This window comes from Leucoraja erinacea, chromosome 37 (assembly GCF_028641065.1).
Source record: "Leucoraja erinacea ecotype New England chromosome 37, Leri_hhj_1, whole genome shotgun sequence".
Taxonomy (NCBI): domain Eukaryota; kingdom Metazoa; phylum Chordata; class Chondrichthyes; order Rajiformes; family Rajidae; genus Leucoraja; species Leucoraja erinaceus.
The window spans coordinates 12,953,653-12,968,513 of record NC_073413.1 but is presented as its reverse complement, the minus strand read 5'-3'; the positions used below and the strand labels follow the sequence as shown (position 1 = coordinate 12,968,513).

The 14,861-nt window shown below is 59.7% G+C and overlaps 1 pseudogene; it reads right to left on the bottom strand.

Annotated features, from left to right (window-relative positions):
- Positions 1 to 14,861, bottom strand: part of LOC129713720 (liprin-alpha-4-like) — a 41,577-nt pseudogene that overhangs the window by 23,993 nt on the left and 2,723 nt on the right.

Below are 14,861 nucleotides of genomic sequence, written 5' to 3'. Positions count from 1 at the left end.
TGGGGGGCAGGTGTGTGTGGAAGGGGGCAGTGTGTGGGGGGTGTGGTTGTGGGGGGACAGGTGTGTGTGGTGGGGTGGGGGGTGTGTGTGGGGGTGTGTGGGGGGGGGCAGGTGTGTGTGGGGGGCAGGTGTGGGTGTGGGGGCAGGTGGTGTGGGCAGTGGTGTGGTGGGGGGGGCAGGTGGGTGTGGGGGGGGGGGGGGCAGTGGTGTGTGTGTGGGGGGGGGGTGGTGTGTGGGGGGGGGGGGGTGTTGTGTGGGGGGCGGTGTGTGTGTGGGGGGCAGGACAGGGGTGGGGGGGTGGGGTGTGTGGGGGGGGCAGGTGTGGTGGGGGGCAGGGGGTGTGTGGGTGGGGGCAGGGGGTGTGTGGGGGGGGGGTGTGTGGGGGGGCAGGTGTGTGTGGGGGGCAGGTGTGGTGGGGGGCAGGGTGTGGGGGGGCAGGTGTGTGTGGGGGGCAGGTGTGTGTGGGGGGCAGGTGTGGTGTGTGTGGGGGGGGCAGGTGTGTGTGGGGGGGGCAGGTGTGTGTGTGGGGCAGGTGGGTGTGTGGGGGGCAGGTGTGGGGGGGGGCAGGTGTGTGTGGGGGGCAGGGGTGTGTGGGGGGGGCAGGTGTGTGTGGGGGGGGGGCAGGTGTGTGGGGGGGGGACAGGTGTGTGTTGGGGGGAAGGTGTGTGTGGGGGGGCAGTGTGTGTGTGGGGGAGGGGTGTTGGGGGGGTGAGGCAGGTGGTGGGGGGGGACAGGTGTGGTGGGGGGGGGGTGTGTGGTGTGGGGGGGCAGGGGTGTGGGGGGGGGCAGGGGGTGTGGGGGGACAGGTGGGGTGGGGGGGGCAGTGTGTGTGTGGGGGACAGGTGGGGTGTGTGGGGGATGGGGGGTGTGTGTGGGGGGGACAGGGGTGTGGTGGGGGGGGGGTGTGGTGGGGGTGGGTGGGGGGGTGCAGGTGGGGGGGGGGTGTGTGTGGGGGGCAGGTGGGTGTGGGGGGCAGGTGTGTGTGGGGGGCAGGGGTGTGTGGGGGGAAGTGGTGGGTGTGGTGGGGGGGCAGGTGGGTGTGGGTGGGGGCAGGTGGGTGTGGGTGCAGGGGTGTGGGGGGGGTGGGTGGGTGGGGTGGGGGTGCAGGGTGGGTGTGGGGGGGTGGGTGGGGGTGTGGGGTGGGGTGTGTGGGGGGGGGGAGGTGGTGTGTGTGGGGGGCAGGTGGGTGGGGGGGCAGGGTGGTGGGGGCAGGGTGTGGGGTGTGTGGGGTGGGGGGGGTGGGGGCAAGTGTGTGTGTGTGTGTGTGGGTGGGGGTGTGGGGCAGGTGTGTGTGGGGGGACAGGTGTGTGTGGGGGGGGTGTGTGGGGGGGCAGTGTGGTGTGTGGGGGGCAGGGTGTGCAGGTGGTGTGTGGGGGGCAGGTGTGTGGGGGGGGGGTGTGGTGGGGTGGGGGGACAGGGGCAGGTGTGTGTGGGGGGGCAGGGGGGGGGGGCTCAGTGTGTGTGTGGGGGGGGGTGTGTGGGGGGGGTGGGTGTGTGTGGGGGCAGTGTGTGGGTGGGGGGGGTGTGTGTGTGGGGGGCAGGGGTGGGGGGACAGGTGTGGTGTGGGGGGGGGGAGGTGGTGGGGGGGGAGCAGGTGTGGGGGTGGGGGCAGGTGTGGGGGGGGCAGGGTGTGTGGGGGGGGGACAGGTGTGGGGGGGGGCAGGGTGTGTGGGTGGGGGGGGTGGGTGTGTGGTGGGGGGCAGGTGTGTGTGGGGGGGACAGGGTGTGGTGTGTGGGGGGGGCATCGGGGTGTGGGTGGGGGGGCAGGGTGGGGGTGGGGGGGCAGGTGTGTGTGTGGGGGGGCAGGTGTGGGTGGGGGGGACAGGTGTGTGTGGGGGGTGGTGTGTGTGGGGGGCAGGCAGGGTGTGGGGGGCACAGGTGTGTGGTGTGTGTGGGGGGGGCAGGGGTGTGTGTGGCAGGGGGTGTGGGGGGGGGCAGGTGTGTGTGGGGGGACAGGCAGGTGTGGGGGGGTGGGTGGGGGGCAGGTGTGTGTGGGGGGGCAAGGGGTGTGTGGGGGGAGGGTGTGTGTGGGGGGGCAGGTGTGTGTGGGGGGGGCAGGTGTGTGTGGTGGGGGGCCAGTGTGTGTGGGGGGGGCAGGGGTGTGGGGGGGCAGGGTGTGTGGGGGTGCAGTGTGTGGGGGGGGGGACAGGTGTGGGGGGGGCAGGGTGTGTGTGGGGGGGGGTGTGGAGGTGTGGGGGGGCAGGTGTGTGGGGGGGACAGGTGTGTGTGGGGACAGGTGGGTGTGTGTGGGTGGGACAGGGGAAGGTGTGTGGGTGTGTGTGTGGGGGGGGAAGGTGTGGGGAAGGGGTGTGTGTGTGTGGGGGGCAGGGTGTGTGTGGGGGGAAGGTGTGTGTGTGGGGGGGGAAGGTGTGTGTGGGGGGGGCAGGTGTGTGTGGGGGGGACAGTGTGTGTGGGGGGGCAGGTGTGTGTGTGTGTGTGGGGGGGCAGGTGTGTGTGGGGGGGCAGGTGGGTGTGTGTGGGGGGCAGGTGTGTGTGTGGGGGGGGGTGTGGGGGGCAGGTGTGTGTGTGGGGGCAGGGGGTGTGTGGGGGGGCAGGTGTGTGTGGGGGGCACAGGTGTGTGTGGGGGGGGCAGGTGGGGGGGCAGGTGTGTGTGGGGGGGGCAGGTGTGTGTGGGGGGCAGGTGTGTGGGGGGCAGGTGTGTGTGGGGGGGGGCAGGTGTGTGTGGGGGGGGGCAGGTGTGTGGGGGCAGGTGTGGGGGGGGGTGTGTGGGGGGGGCAGGTGTGTGTGGGGGGACAGGTGTGTGTGTGGGGGGCAGGTGTGTGTGGGGGGGGCAAGGTGTGTGTGGGTGGGGGTGTGTGTGGGGGGCAGGTGTGTGTGGGGGGGCAGGTGTGTGTGGGGGGGCAGGTGTGTGTGGGGGGGGCGGTGTGTGTGGGGGGGCAGGTGTGTGTGTGGGGGGCAGGTGTGTGTGGGGGGGCAGGTGTGTGTGGGGGGGCAGGTGTGTGTGGGGGGGCAGGTGTGTGTGGGGGGGGCAGTGTGTGGGGGGGTGTGTGGGGGGCAGGTGTGTGGGGGGGGGGCAGGTGGTGTGGGGGGGGGCAGGTGTGTGTGGGGGGGGGCAGGTGTGTGTGTGGGGGGGCAGGTGTGTGTGGGGGGGCAGGTGTGTGTGGGGGCAGGTGTGTGTGGGGGGCAGGTGTGTGTGGGGGGGCAGGTGTGTGTGTGGGGGGGGCAGGTGTGTGTGGGGGGGCAGGTGTGTGGGGGGGGGGCAGGTGTGTGGGGGGGGGGCAGGTGTGTGTGGGGGGGACAGGTGTGGTGGGGGGGGGGGCAGTGTGTGGGGGGGGGGCAGGTGGGTGTGGGGGGCAGGTGTGTGTGGGGGGGCAGGTGTGTGTGAGGGGGCAGCAGGTGTGTGGGGGGGACAGGTGGTGTGGGGGGGGCAGGGTGTGGGGGGGCAGGTGGTGGGGGGGGGGCAGGTGTGTGGGGGGGGACAGGTGTGTGTGGGGGGGGGGTGTGTGGGGGGGACAGGTGTGTGTGTGGGGGGGACAGGTGTGTGTGGGGGGGGCAGGTGTGTGTGGGGGGGCAGGTGTGTGTGGGGGGGCAGGTGTGTGTGTGGGGGGCAGGTGTGTGGGGGGGGCAGGTGTGTGGGGGGGCAGGTGGTGTGGGGGGGGCAGGTGTGTGTGGGGGGGACAGGTGTGTGTGTGTGGGGACAAGTTTGGGTGGGGTTTGAATAGCCACAGGTGTGGGTGTGCACAGCTTTGAATGCGCACAGGTGTGTATGTGCTCTGTGGACAGGTGTGTGTCATGTCTGACAAGTGAGGGAATGGTGTCTCCCACTGAGAGCGCCCTGATGCTGGAAGCCTTTGGCCCCTGTGGTCCCCGCTTAGTATCCCCCCTCCCCCGTTACCCAATATTGCTACAACCCCCCCCCCCCCCCAGAACATCAGCTACAGCCCCCCTCCCTCTCTATCCCTATCCCTATCCCTCCCCCACGTTAACCCCACCTCCCCCCCCCCCCCCCCCCCCCGCCACCACCTTGCAACTCCTCCAGACCCCCACCTCCTTCAGGTCACGCTGCAGTTTGCCGTTGGCCTCCCCAGACTTGACCAGCTCCCTTCGGGCGGTGCCTAGCTCCTCTTCCAACTCGGCCACTTTACGGCAGAGCGTTGCCAGTCGTTCCCGGGCCTGTGCCAGCTCCCCGCCCGCTCGCTCCGGCAACACCGCGCACTCCGGCCCACCGTCTCCGGTCAGCACCGCCCCATTGGTCAGCCTCTGCAAAGGACACAAGCTGTCAGTCATGGTCACTCTGTCCCTGCCCTGTCCCCACCTGTCCTCACCCTGGTAAACCTATAACTACCCAGCACCGCAGGTCAGGCACTGTACTGGACACAAGCGGTCACTCACAGTCATTCTGGGCCCCCATCTCCGGCCAGCACTGCACTGTTGGTCAGCCTCTGCACTGGACACGGGGAGTCACTCACGGTCACTCTGCATCCTCCCTGGGCCAGTGCACGCGCACTCCAACCCTGACAAGTCCAGCACCGGGACCAGTGGGGGTGGGGGGTTATACGCGGGTCACCTCGTGCAGGGAGTGCCTGGCGGGACCCCCACAGGTACGTTCCCGTCAGCTGGACTGTCAGGGGGCGTGGGGAGAGAGAGGGGGGGGGGGACAGGGGGATGGGGTTGGGGTGGGGGGAGGTTGGGGTGGGGGGAGGTTGGGGTGGGGGGTTTGGAGAGGGGCGATCTCTCTCCACACACGGTTCCTGCGATGCCACCGCGTCTCCAGCCATGAGCCACGTGCGGGACCCAGTATTTGGGACAGCATGGACCCGGTGGGCCGAAGGGCCTGTCTCCAACTCACATCCTGGGCTGTGGTTTCCCGCTCCTCCTCGAGTATCGAGACCCTCTCTAGTGCCACACGGAGCCGCTCCCGAACCTGCAGGGCACACAGCAGGTTGGTGTGTGTGTGTGTGTGTGTGTGTGTGTGTGTGTGTGTGTGTGTGTGTGTGTGTGTGTGTGTGTGTGTGTGTGTGTGTGTGTGTGTGTGTGTGTGTGTGTGTGTGTGTGTGTGTGTGTGTGTGTGTGTGTGTGTGTGTGTGTGTGTGTCAGTTACTTGTGGCCATATTGCACAGTGAATGTGTGTCATGCCTGTCAAAGTCACAAGTGATAGGAGCAGAATTAGTCCATTCGGCCCATCCACTCCACTCCAACATCCAATCATGGCTGATCTATCTCTCCCCCCTAACCCCATTCTCCTGCCTTTCCCCCATAACCCCCGACACCCGGACTAATCAAGGATCTATCTTAAAAATATCCATTGACTTGGCCTCCACAGCCGTCTGTGGCAAAGAATTCCACAGATTCACCACCCTCTTACTAAATAAATTCCTCCTCATCTGCTTCCTAAAGAAACGTCCTTTAATTGTGAGGCTGTGACCTCTAGTCCTGGACTCTCCCACAAGTGGAAACATCGTCTCCACACATCCGAAGTTTCAATGAAGTTCACCCCTCATCCTCCTAAACTCCAGCGAGTACAGGCTTCGTGCCATCAAACACTCAACATATGTTAACCCACTCATTGCTGGGATCATTCTAGTAAACCTCCTCTGGTCCCTCTCCAGAGCCAGCACATCCTTCCTCAGATACGGTGCAAACAAAATGCTCACAATATTCCAAATGTGGCCTCACAATCGCCTTAGCATGACATCCATGTTTTTGTATTCTAGCCTTCTTGAAATAAATGCTAGCTTTGCGTTAGTTTTCCTTACCACCGATTCGACTTGCAAATTAACTTTTTAACTCCCAAATCCCCTTGTACCTCCGATTTCTGGAATCTCTCCACGTTTAGAGTATAGTATTCGCCTTTATTCCTTCTACCAAAATGCATACCACACTTTTCTGCACTATATTCCATCTGCCACTTCTCTGCCCACTCTCCCAACCTATGCTACCTGCCCCATCACCTATTTCATATCTTCTAAAGTCTTCAATCCCCTCGTCTAAATCATTAATATACAACGTGAAGAATAGCAGCCCCTGCACTGACCACTGTGGAACTCCACTGGTCACTGGCAGCTAACCAGAAAAAGCCCCTATTATTTCCATCCTTTGCCTTCTGCCATCCAGCCCTTTGATACCATGGGCTCGCGTGTGGCACCTTATCAAAGGCTTTCAGAAAATATAAACAACATCTGTTGCCTCTCTTTTGTCTGTCCTGCTATTTACTTCTGCAATGAATTCCAGCAGATTTATCAAGCAAGACCTCCCCTTCATAAAGCCATACTGACTTTGGTCTACTTTATCAAGAACTTCTAAATACTCCGTAACCTCATCCTATATAATGGACTCTAAAATCTTACCAACCACTGAAGTCAGACTATCAGGCCTATAGTTCCCACTATTCTGCTTTGCTCCCTTCTTGTACAGTGGGGTAATATTGGCAATCTTCCAATTGTCTGGAACCACTTCTGACTCGAGCGGTGCTTGAAATATCTCTAGAGTGCCTCCACAACTCTAAAGCCACCTCTTCCAGAACCCTAGGGTGCAGTCCATCTGGCCCAGGTGACATCTACCTTCAACCCTTTCAGCTTGTCAAGCACCTTCTCTTCAGTAACAGCCACTCCACTAACTTCCACCCCCTGACTCTCCTGAATTTCAGGCACGTTGCTGGTGTCTTCCACTGTGAAGACTGATGCAAATAAGTCCTCTTTTATATTATTGGCTAGCTTACCTTCGTATTTCATCTTTTCTCCCCGTATTGCCTTTTTAATTACCCCCTGTTGTTCTTCAAAAGCTTCCCAATCCTGTCGTTTCCCACTAATCTTTGCAAAGTTCTCTTTTAGTTTTATGCTGTCCTTGACTTCCCTTGTCAGCCACGATCACCTCTTTCTCCCCCTAGAATCTTTCTTCTGGGTAGGAAGGCGGGAGGGGTGATGGGGGCGAGACGGACGGGGGGGGGGGGGGGGGGGCGAGGGAATGACATGTCGGGTAGAAGGCGGTGTGGGGAGACGGGGCGGGAGGGGTGTGTGGAAGACGCAGCAGGGAGATGGGGAGGGGGGGGGGGGGGGGGGGGGGGGGGGGGGGTGATGGCACCTTCTCGTCCAGAGCCTTGTGATGCTCGAACAGTGACTTGAGGGCCTTGAGCACCTCGACCTCGCTGGAGACGCCGGCCGGAGACTGGGCTTGCCGCTTCACCACCGTCATCCGCAGAGACCGCTCATGCCGTGACACCAGGCACTCCAGGTGCTCCAGCAGCAGCTGCAGGCAACACCACAGCTAAACCAGGGCGCAGTAATGCAGGACCGCAGTATCGCAGCATTGGCATGCAGTAACACAGTAATGCAGTAACAGCACAAGGGTGCAGCAACACAGTAATGCAAACAACCCTGATGGCAGTAATGCAGTCACTCCCCCTGACCCCGTGCTGTGACCACAGCCCACCTGAGTGGGCCGGGATGGTCATTCACTCACCCGCGTGTTGTTCCTCTCCGCTTTCAGCTCCGCGATCTCCTCCTCTCGCTCCAGCAGCTGCTCCCTGCACAGGTTCAGCTCCTTGGTGAGGACAGCAAACTCCTGCAGGGCAGTGGAAACATGACAGTGGGAAGGTTACACCGAGACCACACAGACAGGGAGACTAGCGAGGTGGTGGCCAGAGAGCGAGGTGATGGCCACAGAGAGAGAGAGACCAGCGAGGTGGTGGGCCACAGAGACTAGCGGGGAGAGAGGAGTGAGACCAGAGATTGGGTGGTAGTTACACACAGGATCAACAAGCGGGGACCACAGGGAGGTGAGAGGGGACAGTGGACCAGGCAGGTACGAGACATGGAGGGATAGACCAGCGAGGCAGGATCAGTTCCACAGCAGAGAGAGAGACCAGCGAGACTAAAATCCTGGACAGCACACACTTTGGGTCCCACAGCACACGGGTCCCACAGCACACGGGTCCCACAGCACACGGGATCCACAGCACACGGGTCCCACAGCACACGGGATGGCAGCCACAGCACATGGGCTGCCACAGCTAGTGGGGTCCTACAGCACGGTACTGGGGTCCCACTCAGCACCTTGGGATCCATGAGGACAGGGGATTGAAGGCCCACAGCACAAGGGTCCCACAGCACACGCGGGTCCCACACCGGCTCTACCACGGGGCCCACAGCACACGGGTCCCACAGCACACGTGGGGCCACAGCACGTGCCCACACACACGGGTCCCACAGCACACGCGGGGCCCACAGCACACGTGGTCCCACAGCACACACGGGTCCCACAGCACACGTGGGGCCACAGGTCCCACAGCACACGCGGGGCCCACAGCACACGGGTCCCACAGCACACACGGGTCCCACAGCACACGGGTCCCACAGCACACGCGGGATCCACAGCACACGGGGCCCACAGCACACGCAGGGCCCACAGCACGCGGGGCACACACCACACGCTGGGCCCCAAACACACGTATGTATGTCCACATGTTGAATGTTGCTGCTCCGTGTGGGATCCTTTCACTCCAGGGAACATCAACAAGATCCAGGCCGTGCAAAACGGAGCAGCGAGGTTGATATCTACCAACAACAAGGGGCAGAGCTCAGTCTCCAGCAGGATAAAGGACCTTCAACTTCATCCACCTACTACTGTTCGCAAGTTCATCAGACTGACAACATTCCACAAGAATACCACTAATGATTTAAAGTGGAGGTCCTCATGCAATCAGAAGCTACCAGCCTGGAAATTAGTTCATTCCACACGGCACCTCATTAGCACTTTCTAACTGTTTTTTCTTCAAGACAGCAAGGGATTGGAATACCCTGCCAGCCAGCATCAGAGATGTCCAAAACATCAACACATACAAAGACGCATCTCCTAAAGCATCTCCATCTTGACTGGCAAGTCCACCCCCATCATAGTGCTGAGTGATGCTCTACATCCAGATCCAGACCACACACAGGCCCCAAACATCACACACAGGCCCCAAACACCACACACAGGCCCCAAACACCACACACAGGCCCCAAACACCACACACAGGCCCCAAACCCCACACACAGGCCCCAAACACCACACATGGGCCCCAAACTCCACACACAGGCCCCAAACACCACACACAGGCCCCAAAACACCACACCCACACACACACACGGGCCCCAAACACCACATATGGGCCCCAAACACCACACACACAGGCCCAAACACACCACACACCCAAACACCCCACACACCCCAACCACACAGGCCCCAAACACCAAACGGGCCCCACACCACGGGCCCCAAACACCACACACAGGCCCCAAAACCACCACACCCACACAACACACAGGCCCCAAACAGGCCCCAAACACCACACACCCAAACACCCCAAACACCATATGGGCCACACACAGGCCCCAAACACCACACACAGGCCCCAAACACCACATATGGGCCCCCCCAAACACCACACACAGGCCCCAAACACCCACACACAGGCCCCAAAAACACCACACACACAGGCCCCAAACACCACACACACAGGCACCCACGGCCCCTCCCCCACACACACGCAGGGCCCCAAAACACCACACACAGGGCACACCCCCCAAACACCACACTGGGCGCCAAACACCACACACAGGCCCCAAACACCACACATGGGCCCCACATACACCACACACAGGCCCCAAACACCACATATGGCCCCCAAACACCACACACATGATTCCCCCACAACACGCGTTGCCCTCGCTGTTTCCCACACGCGTGGCGAGGGGGCAGTGCCGGCCCCCCTATCCTGCGGCACGTTTAGCTGCGACACTGCTGTGTTAACACCTGAGCCCCCCCCAGACTGGGCAGCCATCTGCACTATCAGCCGCAAGGCAGGGGGGAGTAACCCAGCGGGTCAGGCAGCATATCTGGAGAACATGGATAGGTGACGTTCAGGGAGAGACCGTTCTTCAGACTGATCCATGGATGGACAATGGTCTTCCTCTGTGCCACCAGCACACCCTAGTGGATGGGAAAGTGGGATAACATAGAACGGGCGATCGCTGGTCAGCATGGACGCGGTGGGCCGAAGGGCCAGTTTCCACACTGTATCTCTAAACTAAACCCTGCTGTTCCTGATGAATCTCTGAGCATCAGAATCTCAGAATGTTATCCTCAATGTCTTGCCCACCCTGTGAGTTGGGCAAAGTGCCCCAAAATGCTTCGTGAAAATCTCCCAGACAGTCGTGAACCAGGGAACATAGGTTAAAGGTGCGAGGGGAAAGATTTAATTGTTACTTGAGGGGCAAATTGTTTTGTCGTAAAGGATATGGGTGCACGCCAAACACAGATAGGTGGGACTAATGCAGATGGGGTATGTTGACTGGCATGGCCAAGTTGGGCCGAATGGCCTGTTTCAGTGCTGTGTGATGCCAACTTCACTCTCCAGGTAGAGCTGCACTGACGTCTGTGCCAATGTTACCACACAAACACGCCCTGGCACATGCTAAAGACAGCAGGACAGTTATCCCGGGCTCCTGGACGCTGTCCGAGCCAAGGGATTAAACGCACACGTGGTCCACCCAGTGCCATATGCCAGCTGCCCGTTACTACACAACTCTGTCTTACAGAATATCTTTCAGCCTCAGACCAGTCTGGAATCTAAACAGCACCGAGGGCATTTTATGCTGAGTTATTCCTGAATATGTGTTCCAATGATGTGAGAATGTTCAGGCCTGGGATCAGTGTGGTTATTCCCACATTGCACCCATCCTCCTCGAGACAAACAGGTGCCCACGTCTCAGAAACCGGAGGCCAGGACTCGCTACCCCACCCCCGCTGTGGCCCCACGCTCCACGCACCCCCCACTCCACCACCCCTGCCCCATGTCCACACATCACACACGCACCCACCCACAACACAGCACCGCGTGGACACTAACTTTGCCCCCACTGGGCTGAGAACTTGCACAATCTGCTGCACATTTTCACAAACCAGGTCAATATCAGTATACACAAGGATGTTTAACGGGCGATCGCTGGTCGGCGTGGAGGGGAGAGAACTCACGCCCGAGGCACCGCCACTCACCGCCACTCACCGCCACTCACCACCACTCACCGCCACTCACCGGGAGGGGATCCATGGAGTGGCAGCGCAGGGTGACGGGGAGAAACAGGAAACCGCCACAACAGCTGGACAAAATACAGATGTGCACATCCCTACAACAGCTGTACAAGACACAGATGTGTTCACCCCTACACCAGCTGAGCCCAGGGATAAACCCTGACCAGACCCCCCCCCCGACAATGACGGCATTACTGCCAAACCACTCTCACGCCAGGATCCAGCTTTAATATGCACAGCCTCGTCACCTCCACATCGTCAGCTCCATCTGCCATCGACTCACCCATCTGCTGAACTAATCCATTCCTCATCTCAGCACCGGCCCCCCCCACAGGGCTCACTGACACGCAACCCCCCCTCCACCACCCCACCCCCACTACACACCCACCCCCCCTTGTCACCCCCCCTCACTCCCACCACCGGTCCCCCCCCCCCCCCCCCCCACCCCCACCCCCCCCCCACAGGGCTCACTGACACCCCACTTCACACGCAAACACCCCCCTCCACACCCACCCCCCCCTCCACACACCCCTACCCCCCCCCCCCCCCCACCCCCCCCCACAGGGCTCACTGACACCCCACTTCACACGCAACACCCCCCCTCCACACACCCCACCCCCACTACACACCCACCCACCCCCTTGTCACCCCACCCCCACTCCACCCCCTGTGTCACCCCCCCCTCACTCCCCACCACCGGTCCCCCCCCTCTCCCCCACCCCCAGACCCACTACCTGTGGCAGTGCGATGCTGAGCTGCCTCTGCAGTGACTCCTTCTCGTGTCCGAGCTGCCGTAGCCGTAGCTGGGCACCGGACAGACTGTCCTGTGTCTCTCGCAGACTCTCTAACAGCCTTTCCCGTTCATTCAGCATGTTGACCATCAGCTGCTCAAAGTTCCCATCGTCCGCACCGTACTGCGAGCCGCGGCGGTTATCCTCGTTAATGGTCGGCATCACCTCGCACATCATCTTGTCCCCGTCACACCATCGGCAACCTCCGGCAACAGACGGTGTTTACTGGGGGCCGGGACCACCAGAGTTACACAGTGACCACGGTGATGGCCGGAGATGACCGGAGATGGACAGCAGCTCCAGGAATCTCCAGGGGACGGTCAGACAGACACCGGCAGTGGGCGGCTGGTGGGCGATGGTCAGGCCGGGCGGACGGAGGCTGCGGACAGAATCACAGAGCATTAACAAGTGTCTTTCCATTATCACAGTGGGACTTAGCCCTCTCCCACAAGGGAAATATATTCCACCCCCCACCCTTACCCCTGCCCCACTGCCCATTGCCCCCCGACCTCTGCCCCCCTGGCCAGAGGTCATTGGAGCGGCCATCTCACAGGGACGTGTATGTTTGTCCCGACTGCCCAGGACAATGTGACTAATCATTCTCACCGGTCTCTGTGTGAACCTGAAGCTGAGTGAATGATTGTGGATAGATCCTGGTTATGTCTAGTTCATCGAATGTCACGCATCCCACACGCATCCCACACGCATCCCACACCATCCCACACGCATCTCACACGCATCCAACACACATCCCACACCATCCCACACCATCCCACACGCATCCCACACCATCCCACACCATCCCACACGCATCTCACACGCATCCCACACCATTCCACACGCATCCCACACGCATCTCACACACATCCCACACGCATCCCACCCGCATCCCACACGCATCCCACACGCATCTCACACGCATCCCACACCATCCCACACACATCCCACACACATCCCACACAGTTCACACAGTCCACACGCATCCCACACACATCCCACACACAGTCCACAACTCAAACCCACACGTGGAGGACACAGAATCTCCCTTGGTTATACAAATCCCACAACCTACTCCAATCCTAATCACCAGTAGCCCACAGCATGGCACACTCCACCCTAGACTCAACCACCCACACCATCATCCCTGACCACAAGCAGATGGAATATAGTCTAGCCTCAACTCTGCAGAGTCCAGACCAGGGGCCATACAGGTTTGGCCTCCTTGTTTAAAGTGTCTTTACATTATTTGCGAGCCCAGGTATAAGAGCTTATGTAACGTGGAAAACTCACTGGTGTTTAAAAGAGAGGAGAGAGGTGAATTTCACCTTGTTTCTAAACTTCTCTCTCAAGATCAAGAGGCCAAAATATCGACTTCAGGAAGCAAAATGGTACACATACCCCAGTATACCCAAAGTCGAGATGGTTGAAATCTTCACAATCCTAGGAGTCAATATCACCAACAATTTCTCCTGGACTGCCCATATTGAAGCAACGACCAAGAAAACACACCAACGCCTCTACTTCCTGAAAAAGGCATAGGAAGTTTGGCATGTCCCCGGCAACTCTCACCAACTTCTACAGATGCACCACAAAAATTTTTTTACCACTGCTTGGTTTAGGAACAGCTCCATGCAAGACTGCAAGAAATTGCAGCAAATTGTGGACACTTCACACAAACCAACCTCCTTTCTATTGAAGGTACACAAAAATGCTAGAGAAACTCAGCGGGTGCAGCAGCATCTATGGAGCGAAGGAGATAGGCAATGTTTTGGGCCAAAACCCTCCTTTCTATTGACTCCATTTATACCTCACGCTGCCTCAGCAAGAACAGCTACATAATCAAGGACGAGTCGCACCCTGGCCTCTCCAGTGATGGAGGGGGTCTTGGACAACACAGTGACCATGCAGCATCAAGTTACTGGTGACAGGTGGCACACCAAGAGACCAACAAGAGCCACCAAAGTGCCAACAGGACTGGAGTGGGGGAAATATTCCTGGAACAAGTTGCCATCAGTTGGGGAGCAGGGGCTTTGATGCTATTTGTCCATCCCCTACATCAGAGAACCAAGACAAAGTTGATGTGGGTGTGGGAGGAAGCCTCTACTTTCCTGCACCATTTATCCTTGACGGATTAATTCAGCAAATTAGCCCCAATGGGAACATTTAACTAATTTGTCCTCTGGGAGTTTGACAAACTAAAACATTAAATAGAAGCTTGCTCTTTAAAATGAGAATGGACCACAAACCTAATCCCCAATCATTCTGAGTGAAGTGACTTGCTATTGGCTGGTCAGCAATCTTGCCCCATGAAGGAGAGGATAATTGTAACAACGTTATTGCCTTAATGCCGGCCAGTGCTTGGACCTTGGACAATGCTGGTAGAGTGGGCATTACCTTAGATACCAGGTCTCACGGCATGGTGGGGTCTGTCAAGGGGAAGGTCCCTTCTAGAGCAAGAGCTTTGTCCATGGATAGGAAACACCGGCTGCTCACCGTACACGTCTCACACATGGAGGTAGTGCCAATGGCGACATGCTCAGCACCTTGACCAGCATCTTGACCAATGCCTCACCTTGACCAGCATCTTGACCAATGCCTCATCTTGACCAATGCCTCAACTTGACCAACGCCTCACCTTGACCAGCACGTCACCTTGACCAACGCCTCACCTTGACCAACGCCTCACCTTGACCAACGCCTCACCTTGACCAACGCCTCACCTTGACCAGCACGTCACATTGACCAACGCCTCACCTTGACCAACGCCTCACCTTGACCAGCACGTCACATTGACCAACGCCTCACCTTGACCAACGCCTCACCTTGACCAGCACGTCACATTGACCAACGCCTCACCTTGACCAACGCCTCACCTTGACCAACGCCTCACCTTGACCAATGCCTCACCTTGTCCACACCCTCACTTTCATCAACAGCAAATAGTGAAAGGCCTGGATAGAGTGGACGTGGAGAGAATGTTTCCACTTGTGGGAGAGTCTAGGACCAGAGGGCACAGAATAAAAGGAATTTCCTTTAAAA